Raw genomic sequence first — 24958 nt, 5'->3', positions numbered from 1 at the left:
AGAGGTCACAGTAAAGTCCAGAAGGTAGACAAGAAATGGGATTCTGCAGATTTCTGCCCAGAACTCAACACAGAGACAAAGTAAAGCTGAGAAGCCAGTAGTGCACTGGAGTACAGTGCAGAAGCTCAGTAACGGAAGCAAGTGAGGGGGGGGGGGCGGGGGGGGCACTGTAGGCTGGAAACGGTTGCCTGAAACTAAGAGATTGAGTGGCAGAGCAGAGTCATGGCAACCGAGGCAGACAGCGTAGTCAAGTGGAGCAGTGCAGACCTGCTAGCAGAGGAGTCCAGGAATCTGAGAAATCAAGTGTGAACAGAGTCCCAGCCATTGAAAAGAGCACAGGTAAAAACACAGAACAAGCATTCTGATGTTACTCCCACATCGTCAACATACAATTAAAATTCAGATTCCAGATGGGAGCTTCCTGCCTATGCCAGGAGATGCCCCCGGAAATATTTGGCAAGCACCAATCAATTTAAAGACAATATGTACATTTTGGTCTTCATCTAAATGATCCCAGTTTTGACCATTTCATCGAGCACTGCAGATTTAGGAGCTTTTTACTTAAATAATGATAGAAAAGAGCAGCTAACATCAATATATATATATAGGTATATAAGTCTGAACAGCTAGTGCTGGCAGAAGATAGTAGAGGAGCTCTGAAGGTGTGTAGTCAAGTGTATGCTTACTACCCAAAGCAGGCATGGCGCTAGTGGAAGACTTTACAGATTTTTGTCTAACAATTCAAATAGCTGTATTTTTCCCCTACTGTTTACTTTATAGTATAATAAATATAACATTTAAAAAGGAACTCAGCCCTACATAGACCAGGCATTTGCATCACCTTAGAGCCAAGTGAGAAGGTCCAAGCTTTTTGGCCGCGTCAGCACTGTGCGTAATCCATTGACGTAACCTCAAGCAATGCATTCTTCCAAACTGAGCTTTGGATATTTACACAAGCCAATACACTGACCTTACATTCAGCACAGAATTTATCATCATTCCAGCAAACATGATCATCCTTTTATTTTAAAATTCTTTTCAGCCTAGATTTTACAGACAAGCTATTGGGAGTAGCTGGTGCAGGGGTTTAGCACAATGTCCTTTCATTTCCAGGGCTCGATTTCAAATTCTGCCTGGACTGAATGAATGAGCATCTGCTCCCTGTCCTTGAAATTAAGGAACCTATGTGAGATGAGTTTAGGCAACCTCAATCTAGTCTACTTGGCAGGTTTGCAAGGGGTGATTTTTAACTGTACCTGCCCAGCGGAAACCGGGCGGTGATGTAGTCAAAATTGCCCAAGTTACTTACGTGCCCTTGAGCCGCTGGGAGCTGTCAGGTTTATATTTAAAGGAAAAGACACCCGACCAAGGCCGGTGGGGTCCTTTTTAACGTATGCATGTCATCGAGACCCAACTGCACCTTTTATTCGGTGGCCTGAGCGGGAAGCAGCAGTGAGTTTCCTGCCTGGCCAACTCAGTGAGGAAGAGGATCGGGGCCAGAGAAGCCCAAAAACGTAAGTTTTGAAAATAAAATTTACATCCCTTGTGGGGCCAAAAGGAGCAGGAGTTCATTTCAGAAGCAATGATCCAGTTAGGTAAGAGACCTAAACAGAAACATAAAAAGAACCCTTCACTTCTGTAGCACATGTGGATTCAGAATTACAACCGAACACACTTCCCATCTACACAACCTTAATTTCTGTTATGATTTGTCACATTTTTGGGTCATCTTTTTTCTATTGTACATTCCTATGTGCATATTTATAATGGGATCTGCCTAACTTGTCACCTTGTAATTACATCTTCTCGCCAGCAGTGATGCTATAGCACCTAAATTTTGCATCTCCCAGCTCCTCAGCCTGTACTGGAGAGTAACTTTTACCGCCAAACAACTCAACTTCTCTGTTTCTCAAATTGTCCTAAGTTTTACTTTTTAACTATTAATAATATAACATCAAAGTATTGTACAAAAACAACGGCAGAATGTATGACTTTAAAATGCAAACTGAATTACATCTGCATGTCTTGGTCCAATTCTACCCCTCTTCAGGTGGATTTGACTTCCCATGTGCAACACCATGGATGTTTGACTGGTAAATATATATTCTTATTAAATTAGATTTTTTTTTTAATAATAATTCTACTGAGGTGCTCAAATGGTTGACTTAAATGCCTAATTTCATTGATGTGAATTAAGATTTCTTAAGACTGCAGGTGACATCTTCTCACAAGATTCCCACAGGGGGATTGGAATGGGGTATGGGGGTGGGGGCTGATTGTGACTCCTGTGAGTCAGAGGAGCACTCTTGCGCCACAGGGAGGGTTTTTCTTTAATCATTTATCTGTCGTTGGTAGCCGCAGGAGCCACTGAAGACTCCTGAGCAAGGAAGGCCCAACCTCAGCCTCACTCATTACTGCCGAATTTAGAAAAGAGGTCCTTTCAGAGGTGCTAGGTGTTAAATCCGTGAATCTTGAGGTATGGTGTTCTTCAATAAATAGACGAAGACTGCAGATGAACAATCAACAGGTGTTTACTGGATGAGGGTATTCTAAAAACTAACAGTACAGATCCCTACTCAGGGTTTATATACAGGTATGGTCACTGCCGGTACTACAGTATACAGGAGCTGTAAAAAGTAGTTCTCCTCTTAAAGGTACATACACTACAATTCCTCCCCTTTTAGATTAACAGTACCATAACATTCATTTAACAGTTAACACTTTTAACATGCACATTAACTGAAATAGTCCATTTATAAATTCAGTCTTTGGGGCGGCTTCCTGATCCTTTCTGGATAGCGCCTTTCCTGAGTGTCTTGCTCTTGGTGCGGAGGCGATTCTGGCCCCCTGTCGTCGGGTAGTTCATCAGCCTCCGATGCTACTGTTTCTGGGGTAGATGCTACCGGTATGCCGGGTTCATCACCAGGTACGCGAGACATGGGGTTGACTCGTTCCTGTGACGCTAGGATCTGGTCGACATGGCGTCTCACAATGTTCTCCCCAACATCCACTGTGTACATTAGTGGCCCCTACCGTGTGCATATTGTTCCTGGTTGCCACTTCTCTGTTCGGTAGTCGCGGGCCAAGACTGGTTGTCCTACATTGAAGCTCCTTGTCGGCTTCTCATTGATGTGCTGGAATTGCTTATTCTCAACATTTCTTCGTACATTTGGTCTGAGCAAATCCAGACGAGATCTCAACCTTCGGTTAAAGAACATCATGGCCGGGGTCTGGTTGGTAACTGCATGTGTCGCATTTCTGTAGGCTAACAGGAAATTGTCCACCTTATGCTGCAGTGGAATGTCGTCATCGCACATGGCTCTTACTGCCTTTTTAAAGGTTTGTACGAACCTCTCAGCCAATCCATTTGTGGCTGGATGATACGGGGCGGATGTGTAATGCCTTACCCCATTCCTTCTCATAAATTTCCGAAACTCTTCGGACACAAACTGTGGTCCGTTATCAGAGCAAATCTGCTCTGGCAAGCCGTTCCTGGCAAATATGGTCCGTAGGACTGCAATCGTTTTCTTGCCGTTGTATATCACGTTCATCCTTATTTTTCCTTTGGGGTAGACTTTTTGCCCCGTGTACATCTTCAAGACAATCTCTGTATCTCTCAAGGGTATATGTGAGAATAGCCGCTTGTAGTCCCTTCGGTTTATGACTGTTAGGGCTGATCCTGTGTCCAATTCCATTTTCACTTGGACTCCGTCTATCTTGAGCGTGACCCAGATAGTTTGGTGATCCTCCATTTTGATTACATTATGTAGTTTCAGACAACCCAGCTCCTTGCTTCCGGAGTCTGTATCACTTTTCTGTTCATCTGAACTGCTCTCCGTCACCTTATGTACCTTTTTGTACTTCTCCTGTGGAGATTTCTTGCTGCTGGTTTTCTTTCCTGACCTGCAGACTCTTGCTATGTGTCCTGCTTTTCCACACTGTCTGCACACTTGGTCCTTGTACCAACAATCCTTCTGGTCGTGTGTTGTTCTGCCGCAGCGATAACACTTCACTGCTCCATATGACATTTCATTGGTGCCATATTCTTGCGGTCTCCGTTGTATCTCTGCAGCGCCTCGTGCGGCTGCTTCGTGTGATACTGCCATGCTGAAAGCCTTGTCCAGCGTAAGATCCTTTTCTGATAGAAGCCGTTTCTGGGTTCCTTCACTTTGAAGCCCACACACAAACTTGTCCCTTAACGTATCTGCTAGTCCCGTTCCAAACTGGCAGTGTTTCGATAGCTTGCGCAGTTCCGTTAAATACTCAGCATTACTTTCGTCTTTATGCTGGTTCCTTTTGTGAAACTTAAATCTTTCTGCTATCAGCAGCGGTGTGGGGTTTAAGTGGTCCTGTAGGATTGCCACTGTGCTTTCAAAATCCTTATCCACTGGCTTCTCTGAGGTTACTAGGTTTCGCAGTAAGCCATACATTTTTGCACCCATGGAATTCAACAATACCAGTGCTTTCCTGGCATCTGGCACTTCATTCGCCTGGCAGTACACTTCAATGCGTTCTACATATGTCGCCCAATCTTCGACTTCATTGTCGAACGCTGTGACACTGCCACTCTTCGGCATCCCTGGGTGTGGTTAGACTGGCTAAAATGGCGTCTCCCGCGCTCTCCCTTCTTCTCCGCTGGCTCAAAATGGCGTCTCCCGCGCTTCCCTTTCTTCCCGCGCTCGCCCTTCTTCTCCACTGTGGCTTCAAAAATGGCGTCTCCCGCGCTCTCCCTCCTTCTCCACTGCGGCTCAAATGGCGTCTCCCGCGCTTCCTTTCTTCGCCGCGGACGCTGCTCAGCCTTTGAGCACTGGCTGCGCTCTGCGAGTTTTCCTGCGCGCTTCTCTCGTTGACGCCGCTCGGTCCTGAACCCCAGCTGCGCTTTACCCTCTCGCTCTTTTTGTTTTCCGTCGATGTCGCTCGGTCTTCAACCCCCGGCTGCGCCCTGTGTGCTTTACCCTCTCTCTTACCCCGTCGACGCTGCTCGGCCTTTTCTGTGCTGTCGGTCGGCTCCAGCCGCCGCTGTCCGGGAAGGGTCTGCGCCGTACCTGTTGCCAGCCTGTTGCGCTGGATCGTCGTGACTGGAGAACCAAGCCCAGCTCTCAACAGCCTCCCCTGCGATGTTCAATCTCTGCTGGATGACTGGGCGGTTGCTCGTGGTCGACGCCCGTGCTTCTGGCCTCGACTTTCTTCCACTGTTCTCCAGGAGCGAATCCCTGGGAGGAAATGCAGAGTTGCAGGTAGGTTCGAATCTGCCTCATCGCCACTGTTAAATCCGTGAATCTTGGGGTATGGTGTTCTTCAATAAATAGACGGAGACTGCAGATGAACAATCAACAGGTGTTTACTGGATGAGGGTATTCTAAAAACTAACAGTACAGATCCCTACTCAGGGTTTATATACAGGTATGGTCACTGCCGGTACTACAGTATACAGGAGATGTAAAAGTAGTTCTCCTCTTAAAGGTACATACACTACACTAGGCTGTTAAGTTACATATTTAAGGGGCCTAATCCCTGTCTTGGACGTCTGCCCAACACGTCTTTAAAAAAAGGGAGTGAAGGGAGTGCTACCAACTATCAGCCGCGGCTCAGCAGGTAGCACTCTTGCCTCTGAGTCAGAAGGTTGTGGGTTCAAGTCCCACTCCATGGACTTCAGCACCAAAATCTAGGATGATACTCCAGTGCAGCACTGTTGGAGGTACTGTCTTTTGAATGAGATGTTAAACCGAGATCCCGTCTTCTCTCTAAGGTGGATGCAAAAGATCCCATGGTACTATTTCGAAGAAGAGCAGGGGAGTTATCCCTGGTGTCCTGGCCAATATTTATCTCTCAATCAACATCAATAAAACAGATTATAAAGCGCTTTAGGACGTCCTGAGGTCGTGGAAGGTGCTATATAAATGCAAGTCTTTTTTCTTTTCAAATTTAGCTGTGGGAATCAATGCCTGTTCAGATTGTGCACAGGCCATCCCACTGCTAAATTGGTATTTGTGCCTATTTTACACCTGAAAAATATGCGCAACGCATACCAATTTCTACCCCAGTGTTTTCTGAAATACTCTCTTGCAGTGATCACCTTAAAAGTCTCTGAAGCAGTAGGGTGGATGCCAACCGCATATATAGATAAATTGGCATTAGCAAGACATAAGAAACTGGAAGTATGGGCATAGATCACTTATACTAGACCTCTGCCAACTGTGATCTGTATCATAATTCCATTTACCCGCCTTTGTTCTGGAACACTTAATACAATTGCCTAACAGAAAGCTATCAATCTCAGTTTTGAAATGTTCAATTGAACTAGCCTCAACAGCTTTTTGGGGGAGAGAATTCCCGATTTCCACTACCCTTTGTGTGAAGAAGTGCTTTCTGACATCACCCCTGAACTGCCTTGCTCTAATTTTAAGGTTATGACCCCTTTTTCTGGACTCCCTCACCAGAGGAAAATGCTCTAATGGTCTTTTCACCATTCTCTTCCCATTGTTGTCTCTGTTGGCAATGTTGCTGCTTCCTTCCATCTTGATGATGGTCTTGTTGCCTGAAAGTCTCTGTGGTTTAGGATCAGGGGAATTGGTATCTTGTTTCAGTTGAGGGTTAGGTTTAGGCTAAGGTTCGGCTTAAGGATTTAGATTAGTTTAGATTTAGTGTTAGGCTGATCTTGGTTAGTAGGGTTTGGGGCTAGGTTGACTTTATTCCAAGGGACACTATTTCATTGAAGGGGAGTGTTTATTTCAGTGGGGAGGACTCCATACTAGTTAGATTCAGTGGAGTGAGGGGGGACTTTCACAAGAGGCTGATGTATCTCATGAACTTGGCCATGATGACAATCTGCTGCCTTGCTGTTGCTGCTACTCAGCCTCACTGCTAGCCATTTGGCCACTGTTTCCTGGAGCCAGCCATTACAGAGCTGCGTCAAAGGCACACAGGCAGTGAAGAGCAAAGTGGGTGAGACCCCTTCTTAACAAATTCTACTTTATCGAGAATCCGACAGCTTCGTGGTCACTTTTACTGACACCAGCTTTTTATTTTGTTAAATAAAAACAGAAAATGCTGTGGACATTCAGCAGATCAGGCAGCATCTGTGGAGAGAGAAACAGAGTTAACGTTCCTGTTGATGAACTTTCATCAGAACTGGAAGAAGTTTAGAGATGAACAGCTTTTAAGCAAGTACAGACCCAGGGAAAAGACGGGCAGAGAAAGCACCAAAGGGAAAGGTCTATGATAGAGTGGAGGGCAGGAATGATTAAATGACAAAAGGGATGATGGTGCAAGGGGCAATAATGGTACAAGTATAGAAACAGAGGAGGAGGTGCAGAGATAGGTTCAGAGGAGGTGCAAATAGTTACAGAAAAATAGCTGAACAGGAGGAAAATCCATGGAAAATCTGGCAAAGTGGAGAGAGTTGCCATGGCCTGGGAACGTGATAGACCCCAGGGGTGCGGATCACCCCGCCAGCCGTATACTGATAGGGGATTCCCACCCCAAGCAGCAACCCACACCTCCTCCACTCCCAGAGGCTCTGGTGCAGCTATGCTCCATTACTAGCACCTGTTGTCCAAGAGAACATGGGAGCAGTGGTTAAGATCTAATATTGTACTGAATTCAGATTTTCAAATCACGATGGTGGGATTTGAACTTGCATTCTCTGGATTGTTAGTCCAGCCCTCTAAAGTACCAGTAACACAATCATTACACTAATGTACCTTAAAGGAAATGTAGATATTTTCCAGGAAAGCACTTAAATAGGTTACAAAGATTTCCTATTCTCAATTTCCAATTAATCACCGTGTGACTTAATAGCCCTATAATCCCTGGAAACAGCAACATTCAAGAAGCTTAAAGAATTTTCTGCTTATTTTGTTGTGCTTGGGAAATTTATGCAAATAATTGAACTGACCACTTGCAGGAGAGTATAAAAGTTAAATTCCCCTCTATTTTCCCATCAATAAATGCAATGACAGTGGTTTTGAGAAAAGTTTGATAACATGAATTTGCAAATTAGTGAAAGGTTGTGGCCAGGGAGGTAAACTCCCAGCGGTAATCATTTCCTGCCGCTTGCTCCGATGGTTAGTGTTAGGCCTCCCTTCTCTCAACTGTGGTGATTCATATGAAACCATGATAAGAATTTTAAACCATCATCTACCGTAAGATATAGTGATTCATAACTGCGCTAAAAATTTCACCACTTGTAAAATCTTTGTTTTTCCCCTCTATTTAGGTAAGTTGCATTTTCTTAATAGAACCATTTTGATTTAAAAAAAAACCTTTTGGAAATGGAACCCATTTTGTGCTTTTATGGCTGAATGTCCTGTGGATTTAAAAATGTTTTAAAAAATTTTAGAAGAAGGTTTAACAATTGTCATCTGTCTCCATTCTTATTTTGATCTACATGAGTGGGAGATGCAAGCTTCCTTACATTTTATTCCACTTCTAATTTTTTCTTGCTTTACTTTGAAAAATATCACATCAAATCAACATAGGAGTCAGGCAGGATGAATGAAAAAGTACTTAGAACAGATATTTCCTAACAGCACTTTTGTCTTACAATGACTCATTTACAGTCCATGGATAAATAATAAATTAGTAAAAATACATAGGAACAGGAGTAGGTCATTCAGCCCCTCGAGCCTGTTCCGCCATTCAACAAAATCATGGCTGATATGGATCCTAACCTCATCCATCCTCCTTGGCTTTATATCCCGTAATACCCTTGGCTAGCAAAAATCTATCGATCTCAGATTTAAAATGATGAATTGAACGAGCATCTACTGCTTTCTGTGGGAGACAGTTCCACACTTCTACCACCCTTTGTGTGAAGAAGTGTTTCCTAGTTTCTTTCTTGAATGGCCTGGCTCTGATTTTAAGGTTATGTCCCCTTGTCCTGGACTCCCCCACCAGCGTAAGAAGCCTCTATCTACCCTATCAATTCCTTTCAAAATCCTTAATACCTCAATCAAATCACCCCTTAACCTTCTATGTTCCAGGGAATACAAGGTTAGTCTATGTAATCTCTCGTCACTGACTAACCCTTGGAGCCCTGAAACATTCCGTTGAATCTGCACTGCACTCCTTCCAAGGCCAATATATTCTTTCTAAGATGTGGTGCCGAGAACTGTACACAGTACTCCAGATGTGGTCTAACCAGGGTTTTGTATAGCTGTAGCAAAACTTCCTTCCCTTTATATTCTAGCCCTCTAGTTATAAAGACTAACATTCCATTAATCTTTTTGATTATTTTTTTGTGCCTACTACATTTTAGTGATCTGTGTACATGGACCTCTAAATCTCTTTGGGCCTCCACTGTTCCTAGCTTTTTACCATTTAAAAAAATACTTGGATCTATCCTTTTTTGGTACAAAATGGATGATCTCACACTTGCCTGCATTGAAATCCATCTGCCACAGTTTTGCCCACTCACTTAATCTATCAATGTCTCTTTGTAATTTCATGCTCCCATCTACACTACTTACTATGCCAACAATCTTTGTGTCACGGAAAAAATTGGATATATGTCTCTCTATTGTGTTATCTAAGTCAATAATACATTTAGTGAATAGTTGAGGCCCCAGCACAGATCCTTGTGGGACACCACTAGTCACTTCCTTCCAATTAGAGCACAACCCACCCTTCCTTCTCTGTCTCTACCACCTAATCAATCTCCTAACCAGGTCAATAATTTGCCTTCAATTCCATGAGCTTTAATTTTAGCTAACAGTCTCTTATGTGGAACCTTGTCGAATGCCTTCTGGAAGTCCATATAAACTACAGCCATAGAATTCCCCTGTCTACTACTTTAGTTACTTCATCAAAATTTCAGTTAGGTTCATTAGACATTACCTACCCTTTACAAATCCATGTTGGCTTTCTCTAATCAGCTCAAATTTCTCCAAGTACTCAGTTACTCTATCATTAATTATAGATTCTAATCTTCTTCTTAGGCTGTCCCTCGGAACCGAGGATGACTTGCTTCCACATTAAAAATGAGTTCGCAGGTGACTGATGAGTCCAATGCGGGACCTGCAGTCTCTGTCACAGGTGGGGCAGACGGTGGTTGAAGGGGCGGGTGGGTGGGGTGCTTGGGTTGACGTGTGCTCCTTGCGCTGCCTGCGCTTGGCTTCCGCTTGCTCCCGGCGAAGAGACTCGAGGTGTTCGGCGCCTTCTCGGATGCTTCTCCTCCACTTTGTGCGGTCTTGGGCCAGGGATTCCCAGGTGTCGGTGGGGATGTTACACTTTTTCAAGAAGGTTTTCAGGGTGTCCTTGAAGCGTTTCCTCTGCCCACCTGGGGCTCTCTTGCCGTGCCGGAGCTCCGAGTAGAGTGCTTGTTTTGGGAGTCTCGTATCAGGCATGCGGATAATGTGACCCGTTAATCGGAGCTGATTGAGCGGGGTCAAAGCTTCGATGCTGGGGATGTTGGCCTGAGCAAGAACACCAACGTTGGTGTGCCTATCCTGCCAGTGGATTTGCAGGATCTTGCGGAGGCAGCGTTGGTGGTACCTCTCTAGTGCTTTGAGGTGCCTGCTGTACATGGTCCATGTCTCTGAAGCATACAGGAGGGCGGGGATCACTGCTGCTCTGTTGACCATGAGCTTAGTGCCGGGTTTGAGGTCCTGGTCTTCAAACACTCTCTTCCTCAGGCGACCGAAAGCTGCACTGACACACTGAAGGCGGTGTTGGACTTCGTCGTCAACGTCTGCCCTTGTTGACAGTAGGCTCCCGAGGTATGGAAAGTGGTCCACGTTGTCCAAGGCCTTGTCGTGGATTTTGATAATCGGGGGGGCAGTACTGTGTGGCGGGGACAGGTTGGTAGAGGACCTTTGTCTTACGGATGTTTAGTGTAAGGCCCGTGCTCTCGTACGCTCTTGTACACTCTAATAACTTCCCCATAACAGGCCTATAATTTCCTGGTTTCTCTCTCTCTCACCATTCTTAAATAATGGAGTTACATTTGCAATCTTCCAAACTAAAAGGACAATTCTTGAATCAAGAGAGCTTTGGAAGATTATGGCTAAAGCATCTGCAATTCCCTCATCTACTTCCTTTAACACCCTGGGGTGGAAACCATCAGGACCTGGGATGTGTCAGTCTTTAGCGCCATTATTTTTTCTAATACTGTTTTCTTGCTTGCGTTAACTTTAGTGAGTTCTAGTCCTTGATTCATTATTAGTTTCCCTGGAATGTCAGATATATTATTCTCTTCCTCTACTGTGAAGACTGACACAAAGTAATTATTCAACAAGTCTGCCATTTCCTTACTTTCATTTGCAATAATTACCTGCATCTGTTTTTAAAGGGCCCACATTACCCTTGACTACTCTTTTTCTTCTAATATAATTGTAAAAACTTTGTGTGTTAATCTTGATATCCCTCGCAAGTTTCTTTTCGTATTCATTTTTGCAGCTCTTACTGTCTTTTTTGTCTTCTTTTGTTGTTCTTTGCATCTCTCCCTGTCCCCTGGATCTACACTATTCTTTGCAGTTTTGTATGCTCTTTTCTTTAGTTTTATGTTATCTCTCACCTCTTTTCTCAATCATGACTGTTTTATTTGATAAGTAGAGCTCTTGCCCCTTAGGGGTATATACTGGCCCTGTATTAAGCTAAATTCTTTTTTGAACAACTCTCACTGTTCATCTGTAGTTTTACCTGATAACCGTTTTGAATAAAGTCTCATCCCATTAAAGTTAGCCTTAAAGAATCTTTAGTAACTGTGTTACGTTTCTCCTTTTCAAACCTAACATTGAATTCAATCATACTAATTATTAAATTTAGTATAGCCTGCCCTCTTGTTGGTTCTAGAACATATTGCTCCAGAAAACTATCTTGAATGCACTCAAGAAATTCAATACTTTTCTGACTTGAGCTATTCTGCTCTTCCCAATCTATATGAAAATTAAAGCCTCCCATTAAAACAACTCTGCTTTTGTTACAAGCCTCTGCAATCTCTAAATTAATACATTCTGCCACCTCATTGGTGCTATCAGGAGGCCTGTAGACAACTCCCATTACAGTTTTAAGTCCTCTCTTACTCCTCAATTCTAACCATAGAGTCTCCACTAATTGCTTTTCTTTACCTATATCCTCTCTTACTAATTTTGTAATAGTATCGTTAATCAATAAGGCTATCCCTCCTCCTCTCCCTGTTTCCCTATCCTTTCTAAAGACCTTATAACCTGGAATATTTAACTCCCAATCATGACCATTTTGCAGCCATGTCTCTGTAATGGCCACCTCTAAGCTGTATTTGAGCCTCTAATTCAACAAAACAACTTGTATTTATGTAACGCCTTTAACGTAGTAAAACATCCCAAGGCGCTTCACACAAGAGTTATCAAACGAAATTTGACACAGAGCCACATAAAGAGATATTAAGACAGATGCTTGGTCAATGAGGTAGGTTTTAAGGAGCACCTTAAAGGAGGAAAGAAAGATAGAGAGGTGGAGAGGTTTAGGGAGCGAATTCCAGAGCTTAGGGCCAAGAATGGTGGAGCGATTAAAATCGGGGGTGCTCAATTTATTTCTTGTACTCTGTGCATTAGTAGATAAAACTCTTATTCGGGCAAGAGATCCTAGCCTGTCCTTCTGCCCTGATGCTGTCTTTCTCATACTGTTTAATTTAATGGGCCAGAAATTCGTGTCCAAATGCGTGAGTACGGTCTGGGTACTCACGCATCTGGCCGGTGGAAATGCCGGCGTTCAGCATGCACAGCGCATGCGGGGAACGCCGGCATTTCCAGTCCTCTGAACGAAGGGGTTCAGAGGCACAGCGCGTGCGACTGCACAGGCAGCGCTTGCGCAGTGAACTTCGTCGATTTCATTCATGGATTCAGTGAGGGTAAGTCCTTACAAGTTACACTTGAAAAAAGCATGTGTAAAGTTGTTCCAAGGCTGCGGAGGAAGATATATTTTATCGTGGAGCTTCTGAAAGGCAATATTTTTGTTTGGGAAAGGGAGGGAAGTTATTTTAAGAAATTTTAAGTAAGTTTTAAAGTTTAAATTTTTTTTTTTAAACGGGTTTTCAGAACGGTAGGTAGAAGGAACAATTGTGGCTGTGTGAATGGAATGTGAAAATGAGTGTTCTAAAATGAGTAATGTAACATTTCCAGCACTTTTAAGAAAGAAACTTTTCATCAGTAATAAGTAATTATGTATGTATGTCCGCATATATTCCTTTACGTATATGTATGTATGTTTTATATTCCTTTACTTATGTGTATGAATGTATGTTTTTAATTATGATTTTCCAATAAGTTACTTTCTCTGAAAGTCATAATTAAATACATACATTCATACACATAAGTAAAGGAATATATACATACACGCAAAGGAATATATACAGACATACATACATAATTACTTAAAAGAATATATTACTGATGAAAAGTTTCTTTCTTAAAAATGTTGGAGTCATTTTCACATTTAATAAACACAGCAAATTCAATTCACATAGCCACAATTGATCCTTCTACCTACAGTACTGAAAACCCGTTTTAAAAAACGAAAATAAACTTTAAAACTTACCTCAGCATTTCTTAAAATAACTTTCCTCCCTTTCCCAAACAAAAATATTGCCTTTAAGAAGCTCCACGATAAGAAATATCTTCCTCCGCAGCCTCTGGAGCAACTGTACTCATGCTTTTTTCATGTGTAAGTTGTAAGGACTTGACCTCACTGAAAGCATGAATGAAAGCGGCGAATTTTACTGCGCACGTGCTGCCTGTACAGTCGCACGCGTTCTGCCTCTGAACCCCTTCGTTCAGAGGACAGGAAATGCTGGTTTTCCCCGCATGCGCTGTGCATGCTGAAAACCGGCATTTCCTCCGGCCAGACGCGTAAGTACCCCAACCGTACTCGCGCGTTTGGAAGGGAATTACTGGGCCAACATTTTACATGTCAATAAAATGAAAAATTTAACAATTGCACGATTTTCCCCCTCGCATCTGCGACTGAGGGTCCAAGGAGGTGCATTGCGCAAGAGGTCATCGTCGTACGTATCCTCACACTGTTCCCTTTCGGGAACTGTATGAAGTGGTGGAAGGATTTCTGGCCACGTTAACACTCCTTCCGTGACCATAACCATCTTCATACCAGCCATTAGGGTGGTTAGTCCAATGGCGTGGGGGTTTTACGGGCTCCCACAACCCATCTGAGGGGGGGGGGCACCCACACCCGCGGATGCAAGTATCCCGCTGGATGTCCACCCAGAATTTATAGTTGGAGCTCCGACTCCACTTGCCGGGACTGTCTGGAGCGGGGTTCGAAACCCTACTCCTTCTGGCCCAGCGGCGGGGATGCTTACCGCTACGCAAAAGGCCCACTCCGTGCAAAAGGTGACACCCATACGTTTCCTGCGCCTTTTCCCTCCCCGTGACTGGAGCCCTATGCTGCCACTTGAAAGACCAAGCTATCATCTGTCCTTTTTGCGGCGCCTTTGACTTCTCATTACTAATGATGAGCAGGCGCTGCGCCTCCACCTCGTTGAGGAGATTGCTGAGGTCATCATCAGTTCAATTGTGAGTTCTTTTAATGCCGTGAATTGTGCTCATTCCAGCCATTTCACGTTGCTAATCGGATTGGGCCTTTGGCGTAGCGGTAGGATCCCCGCCGCTGGGGCAGACGGGGTAGGGTTTCGAACCCCGCTCCAGACAGTCCCGACAAGTGGAGTCGGAGCTCCGGCTCTAAATTCTGGGTTGACATCCAGTGGGATATTTGCGTCCGTGGGTGTGGGTGTGGGTGGCCCCCCCTCCTTGTATAGCTTGTGGGAGCCCGTAAAACCCTCCCGCCATAGGACTAACCACCCTAATGGCTGGTTCAAAGATGGTTACGGTCACGGAATGAGCGTTAATCACAGCCATAAATCCTTCCACCACTTCATACAGTTCCCCAAAGGGAACAGTGTGAAGACACGTATGATGACGACATTGCTAAATAAATAAATGGAATTTTAAAAATTCTTTTAGGGCTTTTAAAAGTCTTTAAATTGCTTTAATTCTGTTTAAAACTACTTCAGATTCTTCAAAATAATGTAAACGTTTTTAAAAGTTTATAAAAGTTACCAAAAGCTTCATAAAAATACCAAAAACCTATTTAAAATGCTGCTTTGCATGTAAAAATGCTTAGCAGCTTGTGAGAAACATTGGGGGCGTGTCCTATTAAACTGAGACCTCAAGGGGCGTGTCTCAGTTGCACAGCGCGCTCCAGGCTTCGCGCTGGCTGCACTCCTGGGCGGCGTGACGCCAGACGCTGCCCGGGAGTCAACATTTTAAAACAGCAATTCCAGGCGTCCCTGAAGCTCAACGGCCGGCGCGTCGGGTAAGTGCAGATCGGGGGCTTACACGCGTGGCAAGCCCCCGACCCGAATTTCTGGGCCAATATGTTTCTTATTTGTCACTCCTACTATAACTACTTTATTTTAGTATTCCCTTCACCTGGAGTATCTATATCTATAAGAAGCTCCACTTTAAAAGAAAGACTAGCATTTATATAGTGCCTTTCATGACCACCGGATGTCCCAAAGTGCTTTACAGCCAATGAAGTACTTTTTGAAGTATAGTCACTGTTGTAATGTAGGAAACGTGGCATCCATTTTGTGCACAGCAAGCTCCCACAAACATGATAATGACCAGATTATCTGTTTTAGTGATGTTGATTGAGGGATAAATATTGGCCAGGACACCGGGGATAACTCCCCTGCTCTTCTTCGAAATAGTGCCATGGGATCTTTTACGTCCACCTGGGAGAGCAGATGAGGCCTCGGATTAATGTCTCATCTGAAAGACGGCACCTCCAACAGTGCAGCACTCCCTCAGCACTGCACTGGAGCGTCAGCCTAGATTTTTGTGCTCAAATCCCTGGAGTGGGACTTGAGCCCACCACTTTCTGGCTCAGAGGTAAGCGTGCTATCAACTGAGCCACGACTGACACCGTGAAATTAGTTTTTTACAAGTGCTGCTACTCGCTCCATCTGAAGAATTTCAATTTAAACGCATCCTATTCACCAGGCTTTTCGTCTGTTTACTTTTAGAATATGATTTCCCACCATTGTGCTTGAGATAGAGCTGTTTAGAAGGCAGACCTTACCTAATATGTGTCCTGAAAGGTGTCTGCAATGTTGTAAACATATTAGTGCCCTATAACACCTTATTAGTATTGATCTTTTTTTATACTGTATGGGGGAGAAATTCAGTTGTTAGCGCCACCCGTTAGCGCTTTAAGAGGGCGTTAAGTGGGGCGCGATGCGGCTAGCGCCCAGGCGCGGCGAGACCTGCGCCTCTTGCAAAATTGAGCGGACATTTAGCGGCGGCGCAAAACCGCAATGCCCGCTCAGCTGCGCGCGCAGATCCTGACATCATTTCATGGTGCAACGTCCTTGGGGCGCCCTGAACCGGAACTTCAGTGGCGCCCCCCTCCTTTCCGCCTGGCGCTCCCAGCGACTGGTTGACTGGAACGGTTCCCAGTCGCAGTGGGGCTGGGGGGACGCTATTTAAAGGGGGCTCTTCCTGGCTTCTTTGTGGTAGCCATTTTTGGACCACTCCTTCTGTGAGTGAGAGAGAGATTTGCAGAGAGACAAAGGGAGAAAGCTTTCTGCATTGAGTCAGCGCTCGCAGAGGTACTTCTGGCTTCGGCCCAGAACTTTGCAGTTGGTTTGATTTTTCACTGACATAACCTTGAGTGGCCACATACTATGGGGGCTGCAATGGGTGGAAACGTTGGGTTTCTCCATTGCATTGAGAGGGCTCAGAGACGCCGAGAGAGAGTGCCAATCATGGCCAGATGGAGGATGGCCAACAGGCGTCGGCACAGGAGGCCTTACCCTCCCAGGGTATTCCGCCAACAGTTCTCATACCTCAACATGTCTGAGGAGCACTGTTTGCGGAGGCTTCGATTCAGCAGGGAGGTGGTCACTGAGCTCTGTCACATTTGCATATTGAATAATCATTGGCCCGCAGGCATCTGTAAGGAATACCTATTATATTCACATGTGATCACATGCTGAGTTGTCATTGGCCTGCAGGCATCTGTAAGGACTACTATTGTTTGAAGGCCCAGGCTAGGGGTCCTATGCCAGGCTTTTCCCCACTGACCAGCTAGGAGTAAGATCACAGACCTAATGCTTAATGAAAGAGTTAAACTCTATGATACGCTTATCAATTATTCCATAAAAGGCGATGAATTAGGATAGTAATGAAAAGGTTTTTATTAACTAAAGAACAGAGCATGCCTCTCATGGGCAACTGGTCCCAAGAAGGAAGTGGGCTGCCGAGCAGCCACCTTTATACCAGGTCACGTAGGTGGAGCCAGCTGAGGCATGCATTGGTATACAGTGAGTAGCAAGAGGTAACAATGTGCCAATAACGATAACAGTAGTGAACCACAGTGAACAACAATGAAAACAATAACAGTGGTTTACCACACTCTAATACTCCATTGTCCTGCAATTTATTATTTTTGTACAAAGTGTGCAAAACAAGACATGGTGTCAGAACAGGGATTTCAAATGGACATCGTTGGAGCTCCCTTGCCTCGAATCAATTGGGGATCTTTGAACTTACCTGTAGAATGGCGCAAGTTCAAGCAACACGTGGAGTTGATGTTCTCGGGTCCGCTGAAAAGCAAAGGGGAGGAAGAAAGATGCAGCTACCTACTCCTGTGGATATTGGAAAAAGGGAGAGACATTTTTAACATATGGTCTCTCACCGCGGATGAAGCAAAGGTACTGAAAAGTTATTTTGACCATTTTGAATCATATGTGATGCCCAAGACAAATACAATATTCGCTAGGTACAAGTTTCAGGAGAAAGTACAAGCAGCTAGTGAGTCGTTTGAACAGTTCGTGACTGAGTTAAAACTGTTGGTAAAAGACTGTGAATATGCAGATAAAGATGAGATGGTCAGAGACCGCATCGTGTTTGGAATACATTCAGCTAAAGTGAGAGAGAAACTTTTGAATGTTGGGTCCGGGCTAACGCTGGACAAAGCTATGGACATAGCTAGATCGCACGAGATAGCCCAAGCACAGTTGAAAACCATAACCGGCGCCACGAGCAGCTCATGTGAACAGACAGTGCATGCAGTTAATAGACACACACCAAATAACACTGCCCAGAGAGCATGTTTCAGAACAGAAAGAACAGAGAGAGCTCTAAAAATGAGCGACACAGACATAAAACGCTTCAAAAACTATGGATATTGTGGAAACAAGGTGCATGGGGGAAAAGGAGCATTGCCCTGCCAAAGAAAGGCAATGTGCTAAATGTGGTAAACGGAACCACTCTGCTAAAGTTTGCAGGACTGTTTTTGGAAGAACAGTACACACAGTGAGTGACAGCCAAATGCCAGATAGAGAGCTAAATGCAGAGGAACTGTTTATTAATTCTGTGTCACAGAAAAAACAGACTTCAGAGACTCAGCAAGCCTTTGCAGGTATTGAGATAGGAAAACAGGGTACAGAGCTTAGGTTTAAACTAGACACTGGAGCTCAGGTTAATGTAATTCCTCTGAGTGAGTATCACAGCTTGAAGGATGAGTGTGAGCTACAGCCCACCTCATGCAGACTGACCAGCTATGGGGGTGAGCAGCTCATTGTAAAAGGCACATGCGTGATGAAATGCAAGTACAAAGAGAGCGACATGATGTTGGACTTTTACATTGTTGACAATCGAGCACCTCCAGTGCTCGGTCTAAAGGCATGTTTAGACATGGACCTCGTCAAGCTAGTGCTATCATTGACAGCACCAGTTGAGAAGCAGACAGTCATGGAGGAGTTTGCTGATGTTTTCAAAGGAATCGGACTATTCCCAAGTGAATGCACTATTCACCTTGACCCAGCAGCAACCCCTGTGGTTTGCCCACCGAGAAGGATACCCCTTGCTCTATGTAGTCGCCTAAAGGAGGAGCTGCAGAGCATGGAGAATACAGAAATCATCGTCCGGGAAACAGAACCGACAGAGTGGGTCAACGCGTTAGTAATGGTTGAGAAACCACATACAGGCAAGCTCAGAGTCTGTCTCGACCCCAGAGATTTGAACAAGGCTATCAAACGCCCTCACTACCCTTTACCAATGCTAGATGACATCACACCCAAGCTAGTGGGAGCACGTTACTTCAGTGTAATGGATGCATGATCAGGATACTGGACTATCAAGCTCACGGAAGAGTCATCTAAGCTAACAACGTTCAACACACCATTTGGACGCTACCGATTTCTGCGTTTACCATTTGGTCTTATCTCAGCTCAGGATGAATTCCAGCGGAAGATCAACGAAACCTATGACGGCCTCGATGGAGTAGTTGCAATTGTAGACGACATCCTCATCTATGGCAGGAATAGAGAGGAACATGACAGGAACCTCCGTGCGATGCTACAAAGATCACGGGAGAAAAGTATCCAGCTCAACCCCGAAAAAAGCATAATCGGATCCACCGAGATCAGTTATTTCGGGCATCGCCTCTCAACTGATGACATTAAGCCGGATCCCAAAAAAATCTCCGCCATCAAGAAGATGGAGCCGCCGAAGAACCGCGCAGAGCTAGAGACAGTACTAGGCATGGTTAACTACTTAGCCAAGTTTGCCCCGAGCCTCTCCGAAATCAACACACCCATGCGTCAGTTGCTCAAACAATCCAATGAGTTCCTGTGGGACAAACAACATGACACAGCATTTCAGAAAATGAAAGACCTAATCACCAGAGAACCAGGACCAGTTCTTGCCTACTTCGATCCCAACAAAGAGCTCAGACTACAAGTGGACGCGTCAAAGTACGGACTAGGCGCAGTATTACTGCAAGAAAGAAAGCCCATCGGCTACGCTTCCAGATCTCTCTCAGACAGTGAAATCAACTATGCTCAAATCGAGAAAGAGCTATATGCAATTCTGTTTGGATGTAAGCATTTCCAGCAGTACGTCTATGGCCAACAAGTCATTGTGGAATCCGACCACAAGCCCCTCGAGTCAATCATGAGGAAACCACTAGCCGCAGCCCCACCAAGGTTACATAGAATGATCCTTCAGCTACAGAAGTACGACTTCACAATCATTCACCGTCCAGGCAAAGACATTCCTGTCGCAGACATGCTCTCCAGAAAGTCTCCTAGCCACCAGGAGAGCAGCCTCAGCGAAGGCATGGATGTGCAGGTGCACATGGTGTACAACAGTTTACCTGTGAGTGACTCAAAACTGCAGGGGATCCGAGCAGGAACCGAGAAAGATGCACAACTCACACTGCTGAGCAAAGTCATACATGAAAGATGGCCTGAGGAAAGGAGGAAATGCCCTCAGAGCATATCTGAATTCTGGAACCACAGAGACGAACTGTCACAAATCAACAGAATCGTCTTCAAAGGGGAGAAAATCATCATTTCTACCAGTCTCAGAGAAGAGATGTTGACAAAAATTCATGCTGGACATATGGGCATGGAAAAGTGCAAACAAAGAGCATGTGACATTATGTTTTGGCCCGGAATGTGCAAACACATTGAGGACATTGTCGGAAAATGTTCCATTTGTCTAGAACGCCGCCCATCAAATGTCAAAGAGCCCATAATACCTCACCGTATCCCAGACAGGCCCTGGCAGGTCGTGGCAACGGATCTGTTCACATGGAACAACGAGGACTACATAGTGACTGTTGATTGCTACAGCAGATTTTTTGAACTGGACAAGCTTCACAGCACCACATCTGCAGCTGTGATCCACAAGCTAAAGGCAGCCTTTGCCAGGCATGGCATGGTAGAGACTTTAGTCTCAGACAATGGCCCCCAATACAAATCAAAAGAGTTTGAGTCATTTGCCAAGGCATGGGATTTCACACATGTCACATCAAGCCCACATTACCCTCAAAGTAATGGCCTTGTTGAAAAAACTGTCCAGATTGCAAAAACACTCATGGACAAAGCCAAAGCGGACAAAAGAGACCCCTACATCAGTCTCCTTGAGTACCGCAACACTCCGGTTGACAACTTCAAGTCACCAGCACAGCTGTTGATGAGCTTCAGACTTCGCTCAATCCTTCCAAGCACCAACCAGCAGCTGCAGCCGGAGGTCGTCAGCTGCAAGCAAGTGCATGGAAAACGTGTATAGAGACAGCAACACCAAAAGAGATACTATGACAGGTCAGCTAGACTACTGCCGCCGCTGCACAATGGAGAATCCGTCAGAATCCAGGAGCATGACTACTGGAAGCCAGCAGTCGTCATCCAGCCAGCTGACACTGATTGATCGTATCATGTCCACATCCCAGAAGGACAGGTGTACTGCCGCAATCGCAGGCACCTCCTGAACACCAAGGAACAACACCGTCATTCCGACGAGAGGATCAGTTCAACAGTGTGTGAACAGAGCAATACACAAAACACATCATACTTACCTGAACTTAAACCTGAACCTGATTTGTTGACCGATTCAAGAGCATGCTCAGTTCCATACCACACAAGGTCGGGACGAGAGGTCAAGCCTAGAGTTATCCTTGACTTGTGAACTGTCAAAGGGGGTAGGCGGATCGCTGCCCTAAAAATAAAACTGTACATCGTTATTGAAACGTTGAGATGTTTCCAGTGCTAGTTAAATGCTGAGTTTACTTATATGTTTATGCTACCGAGAACATTATGTAGAAGAAAGGTTTAAAAGTAATGCATAACATTTTTCTTTTAAAAGAAAGGGGATATAATATTTGCATATTGAATTATCATTGGCCCGCAGGCATCTGTAAGGAATACCTATTATAGTCACGTGATCACATGCTGAGTTGTCATTGGCCTGCAGGCATCTGTAAGGACTACTATTGTTTTGAAGACCCAGGCTAGGGGTCCTAATGCCAGGCTTTTCCCCACTGACCAGCTAGGAGTAAGATCACAGCCCTAATGCTTAATTAAAGAGTTAAACTGTAATACTCCGTTGTCCTGCAATTTATTATTTTTGTACAAAGTGTGCAAAACAAGACGAGCTCTGCCACCTGCTTCAGCCAGATCTGCAGCCTCAACTGAGGAGCAGGACGTCTCTGTCGGTGGCAGTGAAGGTGACAGTGGCTCTCAACTTCTATGCCACCGGTTCCTTCCAATCCGCTACTGGGGACATTGCCAATGTCTCCCAGTTCGCGGTGCATTGCTGCATCCGCCAAGTCACGAATGCCCTCTTTAAAAGGAGACGTCAGTACATTTCCTTCCCCATGACCCTGGAGAAGCAGCAAGAGCGTGCAATGGGATTTGCAAGTATAGCGGGCTTCCGCATGGTCCAGGGTTCCATTGACTGCACGCATGTGGCTTTGCGGACGCCGCAAGAGAATGCCAAACATTACTGCAACCGGAAGGGGTTCCATTCGTTGAACGTCCAGTTGGTGTGTGACCACAGACAGCTGATACTCGCTGTCAATGCCCGCTTTCCAGGCAGCAGCCACGACGCCTTCATCCTGCGCCAGACTTCTGTGGCAGACCTTTTCGAAGCCCCAGCTCACCCAGGAGGCTGGCTTCTTGGGGACAAGGGCTATCCTCTGTGCACCTGGCTGATGACCCCACCCCATGCGCCCAGCACCCCTGCTAAAGAATGATACAATGAGCCATCAAGCAACCAGGAACATCATTGAGCACACAATCGGCGTGCTCAAGCAACAGTTCCGCTGTCTGGACCATTCCGGGGGAACCCTACAGTACTCACCTGAGCGAGTCTCCCATTTCGTTGTAGTGTGCTGCATGCTGCATAACCTGGCAATCCTCAGGACTCAGCCACTGCCACCAGACATTGGAGCACCAGCAGAGGAGGAGGAGGAGGAGAAGCACCAAGACTGGAGGGAGGCACAAAGTGCAAGGCCATCCGTCAGCAGCTTATTGCAAGTCGGTTCTAGGCCCCCTCTGAGGGAATGGCTTGTGCCATTGAAAGAACATGAATGGAACCATTCCGCAACCCCAGAGCCGGTCAAGGCAACAAATAGTTGAAAGAGCAAACATGCACAATCTGAATAAAGACACTTCTTTATTTAACAAACTGTGTGCCCTTCCCGCATGACAAAGTAATAGAGAGAAACCCCCAAAAAAGCAGTCAGACACATAACTGGCTCTCACAACCTGGAGACAATGAACAAAAGAGTAAACAAAAAATGACCACGATCCTCGGCCTTCACTAAAAAAATTAACAGCATTTTGCCACACCTCCTACCTTTTGCCCTTCGAGGGTGATCTGCTTCGCTTGCGAGATTGGCCCCTTCCCACCCTGCAGCTCCTCCGCAATGGGACCCCAGTGGCTGCAGCAAGGTTGGGGGAAGGCTGCTGAATGTCAGAAACTGAGTCGGAACCTGCCCTTGAGGTACGGCCTGGAGGGCCCGGCTGCTGACTGCTCCAACTTTGCATGGGCGGCAGCAGTCTGTCCTACAGCTGCAGTGGAGAAGTGACAGTGTTGGCAGCAGGAAGGCTGCCATCCTGACAGAGGACAGCCACGGTCCCTGGTCGGATGACACACTGGCACTCCCACGGGGCAGCACTGCAGCATGCAGAGCAATCTGCTGAAGCGCAGATTGCTGGCCTGCTGCGGCGCGGCGAGGGCCGCGGCGATTCGTGCCTGATCCAGCGAGGGTGGCAGCAGTGAGTGCTCGTGTGGCCTCAATCTGCGTCTGCATCAGACCAGCCACTGACTGCATTGCACCACTAAGCACTTGCGTGGAAGCCGCCTGTGCTGCCTGTGCTGCACCAAAGTCCTGCAGACTCCTTGCCAGTGCTGCGCCGAAGTCCTGGACAGACTCCTTGCCAGTGACTCAATGGATTCGGGCATCCTTGCCACTGTAGCCATGAGCTCAGTGTGCCTCTGCTCCACCTGGGCGCCCATTTCAGCGAGAAGCCGCACCTCTTCTGCACTCACTGTAGCAGGACTGGAGGCCAGACTTTCCCTCCGGGGAGAAGGCCACCGAGCTTCCCTAACCACCCCCCCCCCCCCCCACGTTGCTGCAGCCTGCTGGGCCCCGGCGCTTCACCCTCCAGGGAAGACGTGTCCCCATTATGGCCATGGCTGCCTCAGCTGAGGGTGGCACTGATGGTCCAGCTTCCTCTTCCTCCTCGCCTTCAGAATCACTCACAGTGGCAGCTTCAGGGCTCGCCTCCTCACCTGGCGAATCAGCATCTGAAAGCAGGGATGTACAAGAGTTGCTTTAGAGTGAGGACAGGGCGGCAGCGAGGGAGGCATGAGTGCTGCAATGCACTGTATTGGTTCGATAGTGGCAAAGGATGCTGGTGTGAGGCACAAGTGGAAGGAGAGAGGTCAAAAAGGTGATGACCTTACCATTGCTGTCCAGAATAGGGTCGGCATCTCCAGTGGCGACGGGGCCAATCATCCGGCCTGCCATAATCTGCTGGACTCGCTGCTCCAGATCGCTGAGGTCTTGAAGGTGAGGCCGGCCTCCCCCGGTCCGTTGCTGCTGCCTCCTGTTATGGGCCAGCTTGCCCTGCAAGAGAAAGGACGGGCTCTGAGTACAGTGTGAAGCCCTGAACTTGGCTGCACTGCCTCCCATGGTTGAATAACCCTTACAGTGTGTAAAGTGCTGAATGTGCGTGTGAGTTTCATGAAAGGCCCATAGGTGTTGGATGAGGGCTGGGCATTGGGGCTTTCAGGACCCTTTGGCCATAAAGTGAGGTGCACATGCAGGGATGAAGAGGGTACTGAAAAGGGTACTCACCCTGACGACCCGAGTGAGGTCGTTGAACATCTTCCTGCATTGCACAGGGGTCCTAGGCACCATGCTGCTGGAGGTCACTCTGTGAGCCACCTCTCTCCAAGCTTTGCGATAGTCGTTGGGCAGCGGCCTCCTGCCACTGTCCGAAAACAGGATAGATCGCCTGCGCTCCACTGCGCCAACCAGAACCTGCAGGGCCCCCTCACTGAACTGCTGTGCTCGCTCCCTGGCCCTCTCCATGGTCCTAGGCATTAGAATGTGGCAGCAGGTCTGTCCAGGCCGAGAATCAGGGCTCCGATGCACAGGGTGTGGC

Source organism: Somniosus microcephalus, chromosome 14, assembly GCF_052327205.1.
Source record: "Somniosus microcephalus isolate GS21.2 chromosome 14, FLI_Smic_1.0, whole genome shotgun sequence".
Lineage (NCBI taxonomy): Eukaryota > Metazoa > Chordata > Chondrichthyes > Squaliformes > Somniosidae > Somniosus > Somniosus microcephalus.
This window is presented reverse-complemented; position numbering follows the sequence as displayed.